This window comes from Chiroxiphia lanceolata, chromosome 2 (assembly GCF_009829145.1).
Source record: "Chiroxiphia lanceolata isolate bChiLan1 chromosome 2, bChiLan1.pri, whole genome shotgun sequence".
Lineage (NCBI taxonomy): Eukaryota > Metazoa > Chordata > Aves > Passeriformes > Pipridae > Chiroxiphia > Chiroxiphia lanceolata.
In genome coordinates, this window is record NC_045638.1 from 65,411,038 (window position 1) to 65,431,963 (window position 20,926).

Genomic DNA, 20,926 nt, shown 5'->3' on the forward strand with positions numbered 1-20,926 from the left:
GATCTTACTTAAATTTACTGAGATTTATATTTAAGTTTAAGAAAAAAATACTCTTAAATAGTAAATTTATTCAGGATAATTGACTCATATGAATATTTTAAATTTAGAAAAATATGTAAATAATATAGAAATCATATAATATAGAAAAATAAATAGTAATATTTTAAATTTAGAGAACAAAAAACCTGAACAGCTCCTACAAAAAATCGTAAGGACACGTGGTTAAGGCAAATTGGTCTTAAAATATTTGAATCCATTTTTTAAGAATTTTCTTCTTTTACTTCATTTTCAGTGTGCAAAAGGAAAAAAAAATAAAGAGAGACTTTCATCTGCAGGTTGAGTAGTTAATTTGGCTCCACAGCCTTAGAGAACTGAACTTGTTGTAGCAAAAATCTTTGGAACCCTCTGCAGGCCAATTTTGATGCATTAAAACAGTGCAAGAAGAATCAGAAAATAATAATTAATCATTAACTGTGAAAAATGCAGTGAAAAATGTTAACATGATTGCTGTCTTCATGTCTTCAATTTCATTGTTATTCTGAAAGTATTTTGGAACTTTTGGGAACTGCAAAAGGACATGATTTTCAAAGTTATAAGGAGGAGAAATTGGGTAGGAAACTTGTTTCTATAAAAAGGATTGGCATGACTGTCTGCAGGGACATCAATGAAATAATGCACTGTATTTAAATGCTTCATCCAAGAAAAAAAGAATAATATTAATTATAGCCTTTAGCTCTTTTCATGGTACTCCTTTGGTAATTATAGTTCAATACAAAGAACAGAAGTAATTTAAGATGTACTGCTTCATAAGATACCCAATTTTATTTTTTTCTTAGAAAAGAATGCATTTCAAAGGAGAACTTTGTTTTAACTTAGATATGCACTGTTTGCACAGAAGTAATGAAATAAACTGTAAAGATATTTCTGTAGTGTATGCTATTTTTGTAGCTGCATCCATGGTGGCAAATTTGGTAGTAAGTTAAATGGCATCAACTTTGATGATACCTGCTGAAGACCTTATAATTATTGTTGGTGAATTTTAATGTGAATTTTTATGAGGGTTGGTTCTTTGTTTGTTTGGGGTTTTTTGTTTGGGGTTTTTTTGTTGGTTTTTTTTTGTTTGGTTTTGTTGTTGGATAGAGCCTTCCTAAATCTTCGTTTGGGAAGCCTAGCCATGATGATGATTTGTTGTTGTTGTTGTTGTTGTTTTCCTTTTGTATGCGGAGTGCTATCTTACAATACCAGGTTAAACAATTATGTAGAAACTTAAGACTCTTTCAGGAAATATACAGTGACATGGTAAGGAGACAAGAAAGTCTTAAAGGCCAAACTCAAGACAGAAGAAGATTTTAGTTACGAAATGTATCTAAATTAATGGGAGCTTGAAATTTTCTTTATTGTGTCTCATCACACAGACATGTAGATGCATTTCTTTAAATAAATAATTGATACATCAGACTGCTAAACACCATCAGGTATCTTCCTTACATTAAAAAAAAAAAAAAAAGCGCCTCTTTGAATGTCATTTAAGACCTGAGATATCTAGCTCACCAAATTCACTAGTTAGTTATTAAATAAGAATCTTGTAATGGAGGATAAAACAGCTGGATGCTCTGGTAATCTTCTATTTTTAGAGAGTTGTTTAGAACTATGAACAATGCCTCTATTAGAAATTTGAGCAGCACTACATGGGGTAGAATGAAGCCACATTTTGCAGTTTAACCCTAGCAGACAGCTCTGCCCCACACAGCCTCTTGCTCGTTTGCCTTCCAGCAGAACAGGGGAGGGACTCACGGGTTGAGATAAAGACACTTTCATGGGTAAAGCAAAGCTGTGCACACAAGCAAGACAAAATTAGGGATTTATTCACTACTTCCCTTTGGAAGGTGGACATTTAGGCATTTCTGAGGAAAACAGGGATTCATTCAGGTGTAATGGTTACATAAGAACACAAAGGTCTTAACTCTGAATGGTCCCCCCTTTCTCCTCCTTCTGTGGTTTTACTGCTGAGCATGACATATGTATGGGATATCGCTTTGGTCAACTAGGGTCAGCTGTCGTGGCTGTGTCCCCTCAACCTCTGGTACCCCCCAGCCTCCTCACTGGAGGGTCAGTGTAAGAAGCAGAAAATGCCTTGATGCTGCGCAACCACTGCTCAACAATAGCTAAAACATCCCTGTGTTATCCAGACTGTTGTGGTCAAAAATCCAAAATGCAGCACTTTATGGGCCGCTTTGAATAAAATTAACTCCCAGTCAAAACCAATATACTACCAAAATCAGCCTACTACAGTAAGTAAATGAGACACAAAGCAGTCAGTAGTAGATGGTCTCCTGGCAGGCATTTGTTACAGTAGTTAGAAGTGAAAATTTCAACTTTTCATATGTTCTTACGAAGAGCGCAAATGGGACATAGCATTACATGAAGTTTTTCAGATATAATTAACTGTCTAACCTAAGTCAGTAATCTGAGCTAAGTCAGTAATCTGAGCTTTCACAACCAACTCTGAGAAATACATGCTTTTGAAAGACTACTTTTGCTGCTGTCTCTAAAGACTACTAACCATTTTGCTGTTTTCCCACTCCTTTTTACTCCTGGAGACTCATATTTGCTCTTGAACTAAAGATCTGCTTTCAAAAAAAAAAAAAAAAAAGAAAGGTGAATATCCTTCCACACCATTCGCTCAAAGCTGGTTCTTACCTTATTATATCAACCTGGACTGAAAGAATTCTCCTGGCTTCCAAAGTCTGCATTTTTTCAGGCCAGGACTTAAACATACCATCTACTAGGGATGAACTCTAACCAGTAGATTATTAGAACTATGCAGAATATTTATTTAAGATATGCACTCCATATGTTTGCATATTTATGTTAGATGTGCTAGGAGGATTAGATGGCATGCAAATTTGCATGCATCTTGGTTTGCTTCACCCTCGGTTTGCTGCACAAAACATACATGCTTGAATTGAATTTAGATCATTTAGATTTATCCTGTGATACCATCACAAGGACTTTTTTCACCTGGACTAAATTTCTTGCATTTAGTTTTATGCTTTTTATTTTAAGTAAAAATATTCTAACATGTCTTATTGCCATCTAAAAGTTATTTTTATGTGAGATTTAACTACTATTTGTGTAACTTTTGTAAATTTCAAAGGCTATGTGTAAGCATTTAAGGAGCACAGTTGCCTGTCTCAAACACTGTTAAGGCCATAGAAGGACTTTGCCATGAGATAAGCAGAGAAGGGAATGACAGGATGATGTTAGCTCCAGGCCTAGCAGAGGCAAGATCTGGTTAGCTTATCCCAGTTAACGCGTCTTTTATGATCCAGTTATTAAAATTATTAGAAATGCCACTGCCTGAATTAAGGTGCAAATGAGACTATATGTCAAAGTCAATAGTATGGATTTTATTTAACAGAAAATATGAGGCAGAGAAAGAGAGATAGAAAGAAATAGGAAAAAGGAGGGAGGGGAAGAAAGAGAGTGACAGAGAGAGATTAAAATAGAAAATGTATCACCATTGGGGAACCTGCAGCATTCTGTGGGTCTTGTTCTTCTGGTCTTCTTGGTGGTGAGGGTCCCTCAAACCATAGAGTCCAGTGGATTAATATACATTCAGGAGATGCCCAGATACCTCCCCAGGGTGAGAGCTTTGCAGTCTCTTGCTCTGGATTTGTTGCCTCACTTGGATCACATGCAGTCCTCTGGTGGTGGAAGGCCTCAGGAGCGAGTCTTGGAAGGTGCTGTGGGGGTCTTTGATGGTTTATGACCTCTTCTCAGCTGCCTCTCACATGAATGTCCTGTGTGTACGTGGTCTTCCTGGGGGAAGGGGGTTACTCCTTTGGTTTGTGTGTAGAGATTTTTCCCATCACACACCCAAACCCTTCTCCTCCACCACCTGCTGAGCCTTGTTTACCTCTCCTCAGACCTCATTTAGTTAGACAATAGTTTTATCTCAAGTTCCCAGTCATAGTCCAAATTCCAGTTAGGAGGCATTTTTGGGAGGTGGGAGGTTGGTGCTTCAGTGGTCCCAGACAGGCAGTTGCTTCTTTGCAGTTTGACAAAAATGTATTTCTATGAATTTGACAATGTTTAAGATATTAACAACATTTCAGTCCCTCACAGCATCCAGACAAATATTCCCACTGTGGCAAACTGTGTAAAGAAGCAACTATGCATACACATAACACAGGTCAAAAAAAGATTGCCCCAAGTTATTGGACAGATGGCATTTGTAACAACCAATGACTGCTGAAGCCCACCATGGATGTACCTCTGTGGATACCTGGAACTTGGACTGTAAAATAAACCACCACAGTGGGAATTTGAGATAAGATAAAGGTTGTACTATTGTCCAGGTGTAATCTCAGACCTAGGAGGAGGTTAACAAAGCTGGGGGAGAAGAATATACCACTGATAGTGAACACAAAGAATGCAGAATTTATGGCCCACAAGGGAAGGCGACTCAGCAACTGTGCTGAAATCAGCTCGGGCTGAGTAAAAGGCAATTCCAGCAGGGGGAAATCACAACCCACTGATTTTCAACCCACCGACCCAAGAAATCCACCAACGCAAAAGAAAACAAAGACTAAGCATGTGGACTAATTAGCCTTAGAAGCAAGGCAATAATTTAACCAATAGAATAAGAGAACTGTGCATCCAATGATCATTAATTCCTTTGTTTGCTAAAATGTATGAATAGTGAAAAATTTTGAATTACCTTGGGACCCCCAACACGGAGAAGCCCAGGGTGAAGAAGGACCAGTGGGACACCACTGGGTCCATGGGTGGTGAGTATCTTCTGCTTGATGTGCCTCTCTCTCACTATTTCCCTCCCCTTTCTTCTGTTTCTTTCTGTCTCTCTACCTCACATTTTATTGTTAAATAAAATCTGTATTATTGACTTTGGCACATGGTCTCTTTTGCACCTTAATTCAGGCAGAGGCATCTCTCTCTGATTGGATCTTAACACTATGACACACTTCTGAATGTATATTTCCACTTAGATAGCAAACCCAAAAAAATTCATTTTCAGTGGTGTATAAAAAATATTTTTTCCTCACTGTTTCTGAGGATTCTAAATGTTTTCCTTAGTGATCCTGTGCCAAAGTGAAAAAGGAAAACATGAAAATTTTCAAAATCTGATGATATTTTAAATAAAAAAAATTGAGCTGAATATTTTTTAATTTTTTTTTATTATTTTATCTTGATGAAAACGTGTTTTCATATTTTTACCTTCAAGGAAAATGAATTTTAAAACTCTTTGTGAACAGAAACACATTACTATTAGTTTAAGAAAAATACACATTTTCTCTATAAAATTATAAAACTCAGTTTTCCTATTTTTATGGAGTTTGGATGTGCAGAAAACAAGCAGGATGCAGAATTGACCCCAAATAGCACTTTTCTGGTAGTTCCCACATGTTGCTGTAACATTTTGTTTCATGCAGGTACGTTTTTCAGACAAACACATTTCAAAAGTACTTTGAGCACTTAAGGTATTCTAAAAATGTTATTTTGTAATGAAATCATAGTAAAGAATAGTTTTTTGAGACAGAAGAGGTTTTTTCCAGCTTTCATAATACCACAGGGTATGACATGAAAGTATATCCCTAAGTGAACGATTTTGTTTCACCTTAACCCGTGAGATGTTCAGGGGCTTCCTTACAGAGAATTTTTTCCTTTCCCCCTAGAATTGTAGTCAATCCATTTTTCAGTAGGTTTATTTATACTGTTAATGGTTCAAGGAGCATTTTGAATCATAGGTAGTGAATGATAAGCATAAAAGCCTTGGAGTTTTTCTGTTCAGATAGGCATTGATGGAACTTTATGATGCTATTTTTATACTTGCAACCAAGCTCTGAAACCAGTGAGCCTGAAACATGGCCTCCCACCCAAGGTATTCAGGAAGATATTGCTGCAGTGCCTGAAGTGTCTAATGCAAACCATGAACTATTGTAAATTGAGGCTGTAGTAGGAATGTGTGAGATATCTGCAGTCTTTTTATCCACCACCATTAACATGGTATTGATTTGTGTTGCAGGCTCTTTATAATGGAAAATATCTCTCACTGCTTCATTCCCTGTGCTCAGAGAAGCTCTCTAACAGAAGCTGCAGAAAAGCAAAAACAAAAGGAGGGTAGGGGAAAGGTAAAGATGTAGTTTCTACTACCATCTTTTCTTTTTTTTAATTTTTAATAAGGTGACATACGTCTTCTTTGAATCTGTCCTTAGGTTTTTCTTAATCAGTGATTATGACTAGTAAGTTTGAGTAATAGTTCCTTATTTTGTTTCTGCTTGCCACAAATAGTCTTTATTTTCAGACACATAAAACTACCCATAAAACTACCTCTATTTCCTTCAAGATAAAGGTGTACTTTTACCCCAACACTTATATCTGAGCTAGTCACCCTGCTCCTCTATTTAGGTAATGGTCATAAACTGGCATGTCTAGACCATGACATCATCTCTTCTGAGTAGATGCCTCTATCTGGTCAGACTAACCGTGATGTAGTAACCATATTTCTTTCTATTATTTACATTTGCAGTGTAAAAAAAGGCTGACAATGACAGGATGAACAAGAACAGATGATAAACAGAAAAGAAAAAATTAAGAGTGAGGCAGATACTTATTTTAATTCACTGGTATATGACTATTATTTAAATGTTTACAAAGCATCAACTAAGGTAGAAGAAACTGTCAAAAATTGTTTTACCAATCTTTGCATTTTTCATAGCTGTATTTGAAAGTATTAGTTTGGGTATAAACTGACAATAAAAAAAAATGTGAAAAGCAGAAAATAAGTTTAAGACTGATTGAGGAAACATATAATGTTCTTTTTTTTTTCCTAAGTGGAACAATATGTTAAACACTTCTTTTCTCACTAAGAGTATGCTCCAACTCACATTAAAATACTATGTAGAGCGAGCTAACGGTAATGTTTTATAAACAATATCAATAACTTTAATTTTCATTATTTAGTGATTGTTTGGTATTTGGAAAGACTGTGTGCAAACAAGTTTATCTCAGTAAAACAAACAAGAAAATAAACCCCTGGTTTTTGTTGAAAATGTCATCATACAGGAACAAGCATAATGAGTTTACATTAATTTCTTTATTGTTGTTGTCTCCAAGATGTTATCTGTTGTTTCCAAGCAGTTCCTGGAACATTACAGATAGCAGTAATATGCATTTAAACTTTTGCCAAATTCCAGAGCCATGGCTCAATACACTGTAAGAGAGTACTTTTGAAAGTCTGATGGTTTTGAGTACTGTTTTTCTAGTAAAGCAAAATCTTCCTGTGTATATAGCACACCATAGTGTAAACTATCATAAGCTATCAGTTTAAAAATGCAATGTCTTTATAAAGGACTAGTCTGGCTCCTTAATATCAAAGTGGTAGCTTCTGTGATGGAAGATATGCCTATTCTTGATGATCTAGTCCCCCCATTTTATTTTTAGCAAAGAGCTGAGTTGCTTGCATCGACAGTTTTCTAAACAGGAAGAAATATGTTATTGAATATTTAAGATTTTTCTCTGTGACTACTATTTTCTCTGTAAGGATAACTCATTGGTACTAATAATTCTGCACTGTACATGTATAAGATATGTAGGTGAAATCTTAAAACAGAAATATACTTTTCTATCTTGTTTGTTCTGTGTTAACTCAGAAACCTGTATTTAACTGCCAACACAGCCATTGCTTCCAGTTATGAACAATAAATCAGCAATACAAGATGAACAACAAAGGAATACTCATATGCCAGAGGTGGACAGGAGAAACTGGCAACTTTTGATTTTCATTTCAATAGAACTTCAATAATTTATTCAATACTAAGGCTAAAGCCAACCTGAAAACTAAGACAAGTGAGATATCAAGAGTATTTGTCCAGGTCTAGCAAACTAGATTAATACTAGTTGAATGAGCTAGAAAAATAAGAAAACAAACATGAACCTTGCTATATAATGATTGCTAGCTGCAAAATTTTATAACAGATTTGAGTTTGGAGACCAGAAGGTGATAGAAACCCTGGCGATGAATGCTAATTGGTCTTCAGCGCAGAGAAATCAAAGGGACGTGGCCTAGGGCTATATTCCTAATGAGATCACTGGTTGTTTATGCTAAAAATCCAGAAAGGAATAAATAGTGAAGGCAGGACCCCCTTTGGTGTAAGACAGGCACCCATGTTCCTGAACATCTGACACTGCAGAGGACTAAGTCTAGGTTGGAACTGTTACACATGGGAGCTGGGAGCCCAAACAGGATGCAGTCAGAGTACATCTCTGATTCCTCTGGGTTCCTGATATAAGTGGACCAGAGGGCAGGACTAGAGTAGGTCTGAAATTTGTCTCTGTTGTAGAGAAAGACATTAGACTAGAAATTGCTATAAACCCAGCTAGAACCGTTCTATTTAGTAAATGGATTGTACAATATATGTCAGTGAATAATGCAATTTTCTTCTTGTGGCCACCCAACTTGTAACTGCTTGTGACAAGGTTTTTCATGGTATCTTCTCTTCTTTATGAAAACAACTGTGTATAGGTATATATGTGCCACAGCTCAGTGGGTTGAAGGATAGGGATAGGGCACTGCAAAAAGGACTAGGGCACAGTTGAGGGTGAGGAAGCAATGCCAATTTATTAAGGGAAAACACGGACTTATATAGGGTAGTCTGAGGGGTTGGACTCAAGTGAGGGGAGGAGGGAAGGATTGACAGGTAAGGAGGGATTGGGATTGGATACTATAATGAGGAGGGATGGAGACTTCGGGTATCTAGGGGAAAAGGACCAATGGGAGCTACCTCTGCACTGCGGCAAACTGTAACCAATCACAGGCAGAGGAGCGGGAAAGCAGGGGAGAACAACAGGTTCTGGCGGGAAAACTGTGAGGGGAGGAAGAAGACAACATGGAGGATTTGATTTAAAAACAACAACCAGGGGTACAAACATACAGATAACTCTATAACAATAAACCGGGGGAAACTGTGAGCAACCGGGGATAACATGTGGTAACTGTCCAGTCCAGAGGTGGCCTTTTTAGGCTGTAAATGTCCATTATAAGTGTGAAAAGTCCTTTCATGATTCGTAAACTCTCCTCCACGCCTGGAATCTCTCCCATTCCTCTCGCAGGTGGTTTTCTTCGTCCCCAACATATATGTATGTATATGTATATGTGTATATATATGTATATATTTATGCACATCACCCATCCAGATTTCGAAGGTTTGGAATGTTGGTTTTTGCAGTTTCTTTTGCCTCCAAACTCCTGGAAGCAGGAAGTTTTCACTGAATGCCTGACTATCAAGGATATCCAGAGGCCAGTGATGAATGCCCACTGGACTCATCTCCCATGTGGTTCTGCTTACACAGCTTAGAGTCAGTGAATTCTAGCACTCCAGCAGTTTCAGGAAGGACATGGACCTTTTGGAGCAAGTCCAGATGAGGGCCCTGAGGATGATCAGATGGCTGAAACACCTCCCCTATAAACACAGTCTGAGAGAGTTGAAGTTGTTGAGCTTGGAGAAGAGAAGGGTCAAGGGAGAGGTCATTGAGGCCTTTCAGTACTTAAAAGGGCTTATAAAAAAATGGAGAGTAGGTAGATACATAGGCAGATAGTGATAGAACAAGGGTGAATGGTTTTAAACTAAAAGAAGAAAGATTTAGATTAGATGTTAGGAAGAAATTCTTTACTCACAGGGTGGTGAAGCACTGGAACAGGCTTCTCAGAGTTGTGGATGCCCCATCCTTGGAGGTATTCAAGGCCAGGTTGGATGGCGCTCTGAGCAACCTGATCTAGTGGAAGGTGACCCTTGTCATGGCTGGGGGGTTGGAACTAGATGATCTTTAATGTTCTTTTCAACCCAGGCCATTTTACAATTCTATGGTGGTTTTGACAGAACAGTGTGCAGCCATTGGACCATGTAAGGAGCTTACAGATGCATGCCCAACCTGGGGGCAGGAGAAAAGGGTTAAACAGGGCTACAACTGCAAACACTGCCAAGGGCTTGAGGTTTCAAAAATACTTTTGCTATAATCTTTGTGCCCAAAACGACAAATAAGGAGACAGAGAAGCAAGAAAAAAACATAACTGTGAAGAGGGAACACACACCTATTAATCTTTCTTATTTAATAAGCAGAAGGGACAACTAGGAGTGAGAGCATAAGCTCTGTGGTGTCTGTGCCAGCAACAGTGGCAGGTTCAGCAGCAACAGTAAGATTGGTACTGGGATTGTGATGCTGCAGTGGAAATGGTGGTGATGATCTTCATGGATTTCTGGCTCAAACAGGAAGAAAGAGCCAGACATAGGACCTCTTTTCTTTCAGAAGGCACAATTAACTTACAAAGTAGCAAGAACTGGGCAGGGGCAGCCATTATTCCTGTGCTGCATAATCTTGGGGAATAGAGTCTAGGTAGTTGTTTTATCTCAAATCAAAACAGTTGAACTTGCTCCACTCCTGTCCTGTCCTCTCCTCTCATCTCACCTCCTCTTCTCTCCTATCCTTGAGCAATTTTATTTATGTTTAACTGTGCAGAATGATCAGCTATATCTTTTCATGTTTATAATTCCCTCTTCAAAAACTCTCTTGCATTCTTTCCCTGAGTGTATTCAGAACCACATTTTAGCACACTTTGCAGCCTGTGTGCTGAAGCTTGTCAACGCAGTTGTTATATACTTTCATAGTTAGGTTACTGACATCTCTTATCTAGAGTTGTTACCTTTGACTTAATTTCTTCTCTGACTTGAATTTATCTTACAGAACACAATTTCAATATTGTTTTAAAGATGTGAAGAATATTTAGTTGTTTTTGGTCTTCACAGATAAAATTACAAGGTAGTTTACAACTGAGCATAATTTCGATATTCAGTAGCTGTCTTTTTTTTCCCCACCAAGTATCCCAAGAGATGAAAGCAGACCTTAAAAGACACAAGTGAATTTAGAAATATAATGAAAGTGGTTTTAATATCTTAGCTTTTGCCAAGATATTAAGCTTTGCTATATAACCATGCAAATTGACTGCTTCTGCATGTTGCAACTGTATTGTGCATTTTTCCCTCTTGGATAATGTGCTTTCTACTACTTCAAAGAATTCTAAAATAATTGGACTTGTGTTATATGTAGAAAACCAGGGTGAAATTAATTGAAATTGATGTTAATTGTATTATTTTCTTAATTGCTGCAAATGTGGGTCAACACTGCCATGGACTTCATATAGATTTTAATAGAACTGTGAATTATAAGATATTTTTGGATTTGCTTCAAGCATTAAGTTCTAAAAAACTTTAATGATTGAATCTCATATGTAATGCCATCCCAGTGAGAGCAGATTTTGAGTAGCACTTCATGACTGGATATTCACTTTGGAAGTGTACACGACATGCATGGCTTGTTGTTCTAATGAAGGAACTCAAAATACGTTTTCTAGCAGACTTACTTAGCTTCAGATGGAGAATCTTGTTATAGATAAAGAAACAGAGGGCATGGTTCAGTTGTTAGCATAAAGGTGTGACATTTCCTTAGGGTACTCTGTGTAGTATCCAGTTGCTGGTGTAGACAATCAGATATGGTCGTAAAGACCTGTGTCACACTTCTCAACTCTGTATGAAAGCTTCCATTGCCTTAGGGCATCTGAAATGACATTATCCATCTGTGTCTAATGGAGATGAGAAGCTGTAAAAAAGATTTAAATTACTCCAAGTAATGTGGGTAAATGTTCATGCAAGATACAAACAATAAATTTGCTGTCATCAATACACTGCTTCTTGGAAAAATTAATCTGAGTATCACAAGAAGAGAATACCGTTTTTCCTATCTGTGCACAGGACTGAGATACAACGCCATTAAAAAAGACTATATGTAATGCTGACCATAGAAATACCATGGTATACTCATGGTTTACTCAGATGTAATATTCTCATAGGAGAAAAACAGTACATGTGAGACCCTCAACAATATAGTATAGGGTAATAGAAAAAGCTACAGAAGAATGGTGTCATTATTTTAAAGGAAAATGTGAAAAAAGTGGCTAAAAGAGTAAAAAATTTGCATGTGGCATGAAGGTTTTTCAAGGATATCTTGTAAAATTTTCAGAAAAAATAAATTAAATAGTTATTCATTTTAACATTGCTTTTAAATGAATCAAAAAGGAACTTGAAGTAGATTAATAAAAAAACTAATAGAGTAAATCTTGAAAAAAGTATCAAAAGTTAATTATCAGAAAAGGTGGCTATCAAAAAAAAAAAAGATATATTTCAAAATGGAAAAGGTGTATTCAAATGAAAAGAGCATGAACTCTAGATCTGTAAACATGTATTTTTAACAATGTATGCACTATTACCTCATTTACATTTCATATAGGCACCTCAGTAAAGCAGATATTAAAAGATTTAGAGAAATATCTTGTCTGAACTACCAATAATCTGTATGAGAAAGAAGAAAATTCTCAAAGATTCCATACTGTCTAAAAATGACCAAGGTGCAAAAGCTTATCTTATTGTAAGTTAAAAGAATTCACATATGAATTTGTGGATGTACTAATTAATAAGAAAATTATCACTTCATTTGGCTTAAGTAGAATAAGTAGAAGAAAGCAGTAAATTTGTTTGCATTTCTAAAGGATTACAGGCATGATGTAAGGTACATGATGTAACTCTAACTAACAGATTTTTTAATAAAAAAATATGATTTGTACATATTCTTTTTCTGTACTCGTGCTTTAGCTGTAAAAAAGGGTACATGTCTCAAAATTTTTGGAGCTTCTTCTAGCATATAAGAGGATGCATAAGAGAAAAACAGCAAAAGCTAATTACTGGAACTACATGACCATCAGTGTTACTTCAATCCCTGGGAAGGTAGTTCTAAAAAACATTTCCAAACATGTCAAGGACAAGAAAGTGACTGGTACTGGTGAGATGTCTCTTGAGTGCTGGGTCCAGATCTGGGCTCCCTGCTGCAAAGGAGACATGCACATACTGGACCAAGTCCACAGAAGGGCCCTGGAGACAATTTAGTGTGTGAAACATCCCTCATACATGGAGAGTCTGAAAGATCTTGGACTGTTGAGTCTTGAGAAGAGAAAGCTCGGGGAGATTAATATTGTTTAATACCTGATGGGAAGGTGTAAAGAACACAGAACCAGACTCTTCTTAGAGGTAGCAGGATGAGAAACAATGGGCAGAACCTGAAATATGGGAAATTCTGTGTCAATACAAGAAAATATTGTCTTTCCACCAGGGTGATCAAACACTGGAATGTAGGTAGGAATTTATTGTTAGTCTGTAATTCTTAAGGGTCTAATCAGAATGCCACATTTATTTTTTCAGTCCCATTGCAGTTCTATAAGCTTTTTCAGTCCAAATTTATAATGGAAAAGCTCCTTAATAATTCCCTAAAATTACTGTGCTTTAAAAGTTAATAATATCTACACCCTCTTTTTGATGCTTTTCTGGCTTGCTCATGTTTTTCTAGGCCCGAAGACTGGTCACATCTCTCTGAAGCAGGGATGTGGTGGAGTGTCACAGTGAGTTGTCAATACTCCAGGTTTTCTGTAGGAGGAGTTTGGTGTCCAGGGGGAGTCTGATGCTCAGTTAAAGTCTAAATGCTGAACTGCAGTTTCCACCATCCATTACAAAGCAGTCACTTTATCACTGGGTTTCTCATGCCTGTACTGTATGTGGTATTCGCAGATTTTCAGCTATAGCACAGTTGAGGCAATGGTTACTAGACCACTAGGGAACGTCTAAAATTAGGTGAGACCAAGACAAACCCTAACAAGCCCTTAGATCCATCACTGCCTTGTAAGTACAAAATCTGTGGTCCTTTATTATTATTGTCATAATCATATTTAGAGTTGCTTACTTCACCCTGTTTCTTACTCTCTTTTCCTAAACATTCATTGCTGCCATAGATGGAACTTACATCTTAGGGTCTTAGCATGCTTGACCTGTTGAGGTGAGAAAAGTCTTGTACAAGGTGACAGTCTGCTAAGGGTTCATGCAATTTATCCCTCAGGACTGCCTCCACAAAATAGAGTTTTCGAAGGATCTCCAAAACTACTTACTTAAGAGGCACAAAGGTCACACAAAGCTTGAAGCAAATCAACAGACACCTTATGAATAACAAATTGATCTATTTTAGGAACTGTATTGTGTGCCTGAGATTTGAAAGGGTCTGCCCTCCCCCTTGCTCTGGTTATTCCTTCTATTCTCCCTGTCCTTTGAAGTTCAGAGTCTGCTACACACTGTATCTTGATACCTAATTTATAAACTACAAACTGTTACATCTGAAGGAACAAGGCTTGTGATCTGAATCTGGGAGGCAATGTTTCTATACATCTTAACATAGGAAAGTTGAGTAGAAAAGGTTAGTTCCCACTGTCGGCCTTGGCATTATGATGTTTTTAAGGGATGCTTGTTCTTAGTGTTTAACACTGATGGCTTAAAAACAAAGAGGGAACTTTTTTTTTTTTAGAACTTAATTGTACTGAGTTTTATTTAAAATATTTCAGAGACAAAATTGGTCATAAAGAGTGCGTTCTTTGACAGAGGTCAGGATACTGTAGTATAAGCAGCCTCCAGAAAGTAAAACTAGGTTTCCCTGCAACGAAATAGGTTAAAATGGTTCTCTTGAAGCTTTTAAGTAACTAAAAAAATGACTTCATATTTAGATTTTAAAAAATGCTTTGGCTTATTATCTTCTTGGCTTTTTTTTTTTCTTTTCCTCATTGTTTTTTTCCTGTCTGTTTTGTTTCATATTTCTTGCTAAGTAGTGGTTTCATATGTCTAGGCACTCCTTTTGCTGAAATGGATCTGAAAGGTATTATGAAGTTGAGCACAAGTCATTATAATACTGTTGTGGGGAAAAAAAAATAATATTTTTTTCTATCTGAAAGAACTATGGCTTCTAAGAGGAGTAAAATAATTTTTTTTTTTTTGTTCTTCTTTTTACTCTTTAGACATCAGACAAACCAGGTCTCGACACTGTATATCTGGAAAGATGGGGCTAATTCAAGAAATTCCCTGAGTATTGCTACAGGAAAGGGGTGATCAGAGGAGAGGGTCCCACAGAGGCTGGGCACACACCAGCATCTTACCTTACCTCTGCACGCACCAGCATCAGCAAGAGCCTAACAACCTTCAGATTCTTACAGAGTGCTATCATATTCCTGAAAGAACAAATTTACCATATACCAATACAAATAAAACATAATCAGCAAAGGTAGTGGTCAGAATTCATTCTCACCCTGATGAAAATGCAAGGCCCCCTGAAATGAGTTCCAGTCTGGTCACCTGACTCAGAACTGCATTCCCAGATGGTAACAGAATTTACCAGTTCTTTATGTTGATAAATCTGAAATATTATTGACCTTTGCCAGTCTAGCTGATGCTTGTCTAGTAGTGTATACAGCATTGTGTTTAATTATAATTATGAATTTCAATGATAGTATTAAAAGGTTCGTTCTCTCTCTCTTAAAAAAAACAAAATAGAATAAGAAAAGAAAAAATGGGCAGCTAAAATACACATGGATCTAAAATATAAGAAATCCAAGATAAAGAGAAATTTTCCAGCTTAAGGACTACTGTGAGCCTGACCTCATATTAGTTTTACCTTGTTAAACACATAAGGAGAGCACTTAATTCAGAAAAAATACATAAAATTAATGAAGTGCAGTAATCATTAATACTATTAGAAAGTGGTTTAGTAAGGACTTTAAGATCTTGTGTTTCTTTTAAATCCTTAGCAAACTTCAGCATTAATTTCTATATAATATAAAGTCCCAGAATTTGTCCATGGACATATCATGTGTCTGTACATCTGCCTCATTATCAAAAGTAATTGAGAGTTCTCATCAATTTGGAGCATTTGTACCTACAGCACATAAATACAGAACACAAACTTCATAAAAGTTTCAGTACTTTTTTAGTTGTTATTTTAATTTATTAGTAGTAGTAATTTATTATTATAATTTTTTAAAAGTTGGGTATATTGTCTCTAGCTGAGACGATTTTCCCCTTAGCAGACCCCAAAGTTCGGTGTTTTGTATTGGTAGCTAGAAAGGTGTTTAGAACACCACTTCCGAGCAGCACTAGCACAGTATCAGGGCTCTCTCTAACATTCTGCCCTCCCACCAGTAGGCTGGGGGTGGGCAAGATCTCAGGAAGGAACATAACGAGAACAGCTGATCCAAATTAACTGAAGGGGTATTCCATATCATATGATATCTGGGACAAACTGGTTATTTGTTACTTACAATATTTGCCCTCTGGAGCAACCACTACATCTTCTGAAGCCCTGTTTCCTGGGAAGTGGCCAGACATTGCTTGCTGATGGGAAGCAGAGAATAAAATCTTTTGGGTTTATTTTCTTTTGACTGTGTGCTCATGACCTTCACTTCTGGGTAAGTAAACTATCTTTATCTTGACACATAAGGTTTTTTTTTTCATCTTATTTTCTCCCCGTGTCCTGCTGAGGAAGGGAGAGATAGAGCAGCTTGGTGCGTGCCAGGCATCCAATCAAGGTCAAACAGCCACACTGGGTAAAGGTAAAATGGTATTTTTTGAATATGCAGCATGTAGAGTTAGGGACTGATAATATTTCTCGCAGTATTGCAGATTTTCAGGTAAGTCATTGTGCAAGCATCTGTCATTTTTATCAAATGTACGTAAGGCATAAATTTTCTGACTCAATTCTATGTTAGAGTTTAATTTATTCCTGTTGAGCTTTATATATTGGCAAGGCAGGCACGCAAGCAGAGTTAGTAGAAAGAGGTCAAATAATTGAGGCTATTCTAGAGTCAGTCTTGTGCAGAAAAGAGAAATACTAAAATTAAGAGAGATAAAGAATAGTGTTAAACCTTTGAACATGGATCCAGGGCCTATAGAGTCCCTGTAAAAGTTGGTATAAGTCTGACATTTAGTTTACAATTTTTAGGGAGGGTTACAACATTTTTGCTTTTACAACTTTTTTAGTTTTTAAAACTTCAGAAGTTTACAAAGACACTAAAAGGGTGAATGGTGTATTTTCTGGAAATGGTCAAGGTCAGGTTGGATGGGGCTTTGAGCAACCTGGTCTAGTGAAATGTATCCCTGCCTACGACACGGTGGTTGGAACTAGTTGATCTTTAAGGTCCCTTCCAAACTAACTCATTTTATGATTCTGTGATTTTTCCACTATTCAATAAACTCTAATGTAGCTAATGTAATTATTTTCCAAAGAATAAAGAAGATACAATCATTGACAATGATTTTTCTGATCCTACTAATGAAAGAGAAATAATGCAAAACATAATGATACTGGCATTTCAGTCTGACTTTTCAGATAATTATAAGTGCAAAACTGCAAAAGCAGCATTTGATATATGAAACCACTTACACTTTTATCACAGCTATGTATCTGCCTTTACCATTCTATCGATATTTTTATTCTATATGTAAACCCTAAAAAATGGGTATTTCTTATGATCACAGTGATGATAAATATTTTATACATATGCCCTTTAATTTACTCAAAATCCCCAATTGAAAGAGCTATGTTAAACAAAGCAAAATACAAGGTAGAGTACAAACTTTGATACAAGTATGCTTCTCGGTTACATAATTTTAAGAACTTTTGCTTAGTAAACCTAGCTTCAAACTTTCACTTTCTACTACAGGAAGCAGCAGAAACTGAATAGTGTTGTGATACATTTGAGAAAACATTTCCTAGTATTTTACCATCAAAAAAGCTAACAGCTAATTCAGGTTAGGATTCATTTTGAAGCTATGTTTAAAGCTCTAAAAGTTAACCTTCAGAACCTGAACAAGGATCAATTTGTAGTCAATGAAAGGAAAATAAACACCTACAGAAGAAATTTCAGGTTGTTATAAGACAAACAGCTACCATAAATCAGGCATAGAAATATTTATTCCTCTCCTTTGGCCATAATGAGGCGTAGGATAAACTTAGATGGCAGCTGGTAGAGATCTAAATTTAGATGAAATTGCTGTGTGCCTTTTTACATGCCAGTAACTTTCAAAGGCTCTTTTCCATTAAACTCAACTAACTTTAAAGCCCATTTCAAGGAATAAAATGCATCTACTCTTTTGTACTTAATCATACTTGTCAGGGCTAATAAATTAAACACATCCAGGACCATTATCTGACACCAAAGCCAGGTGCCACAGAAAGGTTTGTGCCCATACTATTGAAATCTGTTGCTCCCTTAAATAAGTGTACTTACGAGTCCCTTACACAACAAGGACTGGACTCTTGCCCTTAAGGTAGGGCAGAGTCAGACTGTGCCTGGGATTGTCTCCACTAGTTAACCAGGTAAATAGTCTGTCCCAGCACCTGGGAACACTCTATGGCACTGGCTTGTTTTGTGAAGTGATTAACTTGGTGCTTCTCAATGCACTTTACTGAGGGTGTATAAAATACAAAATTACTGATATATGAACAGACTTCAACACCGGTAGGCATTATTTTGGTATTTACCCAAGAAATGATTATGTTCAATTTAAGTGAAATGGATAATGTGAAATGAATACGAGCTAGGAAGAATAGCAATAAACAGGTGGTTTCTTAGTACATGTCATTGTTTTTCAGGTGTTTAAAAGGACTGCTGAAGCACCATGCAGTTATATTCATTCAGTACTTCAGAGCTCTATAAGGTGGTAAAGCCGTAATCCTTTTAATATTCTAGTCTGGGATTTTAGATCATTGTGCTGGTTTTGCATAGTTTTCTTCACACTGGCTAGTATGCAGAAATGTTTTGGATTTGTGCTGAACAGAGGGTTGATAATGTAGAGATGATCTGGTTATTGCTGAGCAGTACTTACTCAGAGCCAAGGCCTTTTCTGCTCTTTGTACTGTCATGCTGGCGAGGAAGTTGTGGGTACATGGGAGGCTGGGACGAGACACAGCTGTGACAGGTGACCCAAACTGACCAAAGGGTTATGCCATACCATATGGCATCATTCTCAGTATATGAGGTGGGTGGAAGAAGGAAGAAGAGGAGGATGTGTGGAGTGGTGATGTTTGTCTTCCTAGATAACCGTTATGCGTGATTGTGAGAGTCTGGAAAAAAGTTATTACTGGCTCGAAACAACTCTGCGTGTGGGGAAGGCAGATCAGCTTCTGCCAAGCTGGGATTATGCTCTGCCCCTCCCAGTACTCTGCCTCCTTACAAGCCACCGGTGCAGCTGTCAGTCACTGGCACACCGGGAGCACTGCCCCACACCACACTCCCTGAAGCCCCTAACCCAGCCCTAGAGCGGGACATTGGGAGTCCCTCCTGGGGGAGTTGGCGGTGACCACAGGCGTCCAGAGCAAATAAAACCAACCTCCTCATGGTCACAGCCTTATTGTCCTTGGATTTGTGGTAGCTAGATCTACCCTGGATAGCTAAAATTGTCTCTTTATCTCTCTCTCTCTTTATTCTTCTTCTAATGTCTATTACTTGATATTTGGGTAACTTAAATCTGGATAGGTTGTAATTTGCTGAGTTAATGCTTCATGAAATGCTTTGCATTGATTGAATGTTTGCCTTCAACTTTTGCCAAGTTCCCTTACTGTCTAAAGTTTTCCAGTAAAAGTGTTCTTTTGAGGTCCAAAAAGCATTGTAGTGTTTTTCCTGTGTGCATCCTTCAGATATAAGAGAACTGAAGACCCTTTTAATAAATCCGTCAAGTGGGTTTTGGGACCTTGTATCTTTTTGCTGTAAAACCCCTTTGATGAGCTTGTGAGGCGAGGCTGGGGTCTTACGGTGATGGGGCCCTGCTCTCCTGGAGATGGGTGAACTGACCATGGGAAGCAGTGAATTAATTTCTTGCTTTACTTTGCTTACATGTGTTACAACCTGGTTTAGAAGCTCCACGCTTTACTGGGTGTTACACTTCTATTTCAGGCTTGAAGAGATTTTGCCTACACAAACTCTTGCAAAGCCTTTTGATTCTTTGGAACCTCGAGTTCACGTTCAGAGAAAAATTACTCATTTTTCTCTCAAGAGATTGCTTTTAATTTGGTGAGAAAATAGGGGTTTTGGCAAAAAGGGCTTAGCAGAAATAACATGCAACTTCACAAAAGCATTACAAGAGGTTACTGAAACTAGCAAGCATTGCTAAGGGAACCTTTGCTACACCCAACAAACACAAACTTAAGTGAAATACTCATAACTTAAGTACAGACAAGTTGCCCACAGGAGTAAAGGAAGAGGGATTAACAGAAGGAAGAATAAAGAGAGGAAGAGAGGAAAGAGACATATTTACCGCTCTGGAGGTCACACGTTGACAGGTCAAGAGGGCAGAGGCCAAAGGGGAAATACAGACCCTGTTCATGTCTGTTTACAGGCTCTGGCTATTGTGGCAACTCCTTCTAGGCGGGACCTTTGGATCACTGCCACTCGCTGTCCCCTTTGCCAAAGTGAAGGGTGGCACAGCCAATTAGAGGCTCCAGGGGGTGGAGGGCCACCAGGCAGACCTTATTGAGAGCCCAGCCACATGGCTTTCCCTGCCATGTGCTCTGCATGGATGTGGCCTTGCTGACTGCAAGCCTAGGCCTGGCTTTCCCCCCTCCCCCCCCAACACAGACAACATGGTTTATTTGACCCATCAATCAAGCAATCCGGTGAGATATGAATCTGGTCTCTGACATTGCTTTCCATATTAAACTGTTTTTATCTCAACCCTTGAGTTTTCCAGTTTTACACTTCTGATTTTCTCCCTGATCCTGCTGGTGGGGCAGTGAGTGAGCAGCAGCATGGTACTTGGTTGCTGGCTGGGGTTTAATATGGCAATGCTAAAGAAAACAAAATTTCAAAATGGATTTTTTTTTCATGCACTATATATGAATTGTACATGTTAGTGTGACCTTAAATTAGCACTTTAAAATCCTGTTTAAGTACCAGGCAGGGATAATTTTATGGGTAGCAAACGGGAAAAATGCTAGT

General features: G+C 37.6%; 1 long non-coding RNA gene across 1 annotated transcript; it reads right to left on the reverse strand.

Moving 5' to 3' along the window:
- Nucleotides 1-392: 392 nt before the first annotated feature.
- On the reverse strand, nucleotides 393-20,446 carry LOC116782762. The gene is made up of 3 exons (XR_004355343.1): nucleotides 20,247-20,446; nucleotides 3,533-3,822; nucleotides 393-403 (listed from the first exon to the last, which is right to left on the reverse strand). It is a non-coding gene; the product is annotated as an uncharacterized LOC116782762 (long non-coding RNA).
- Nucleotides 20,447-20,926: the final 480 nt, after the last annotated feature.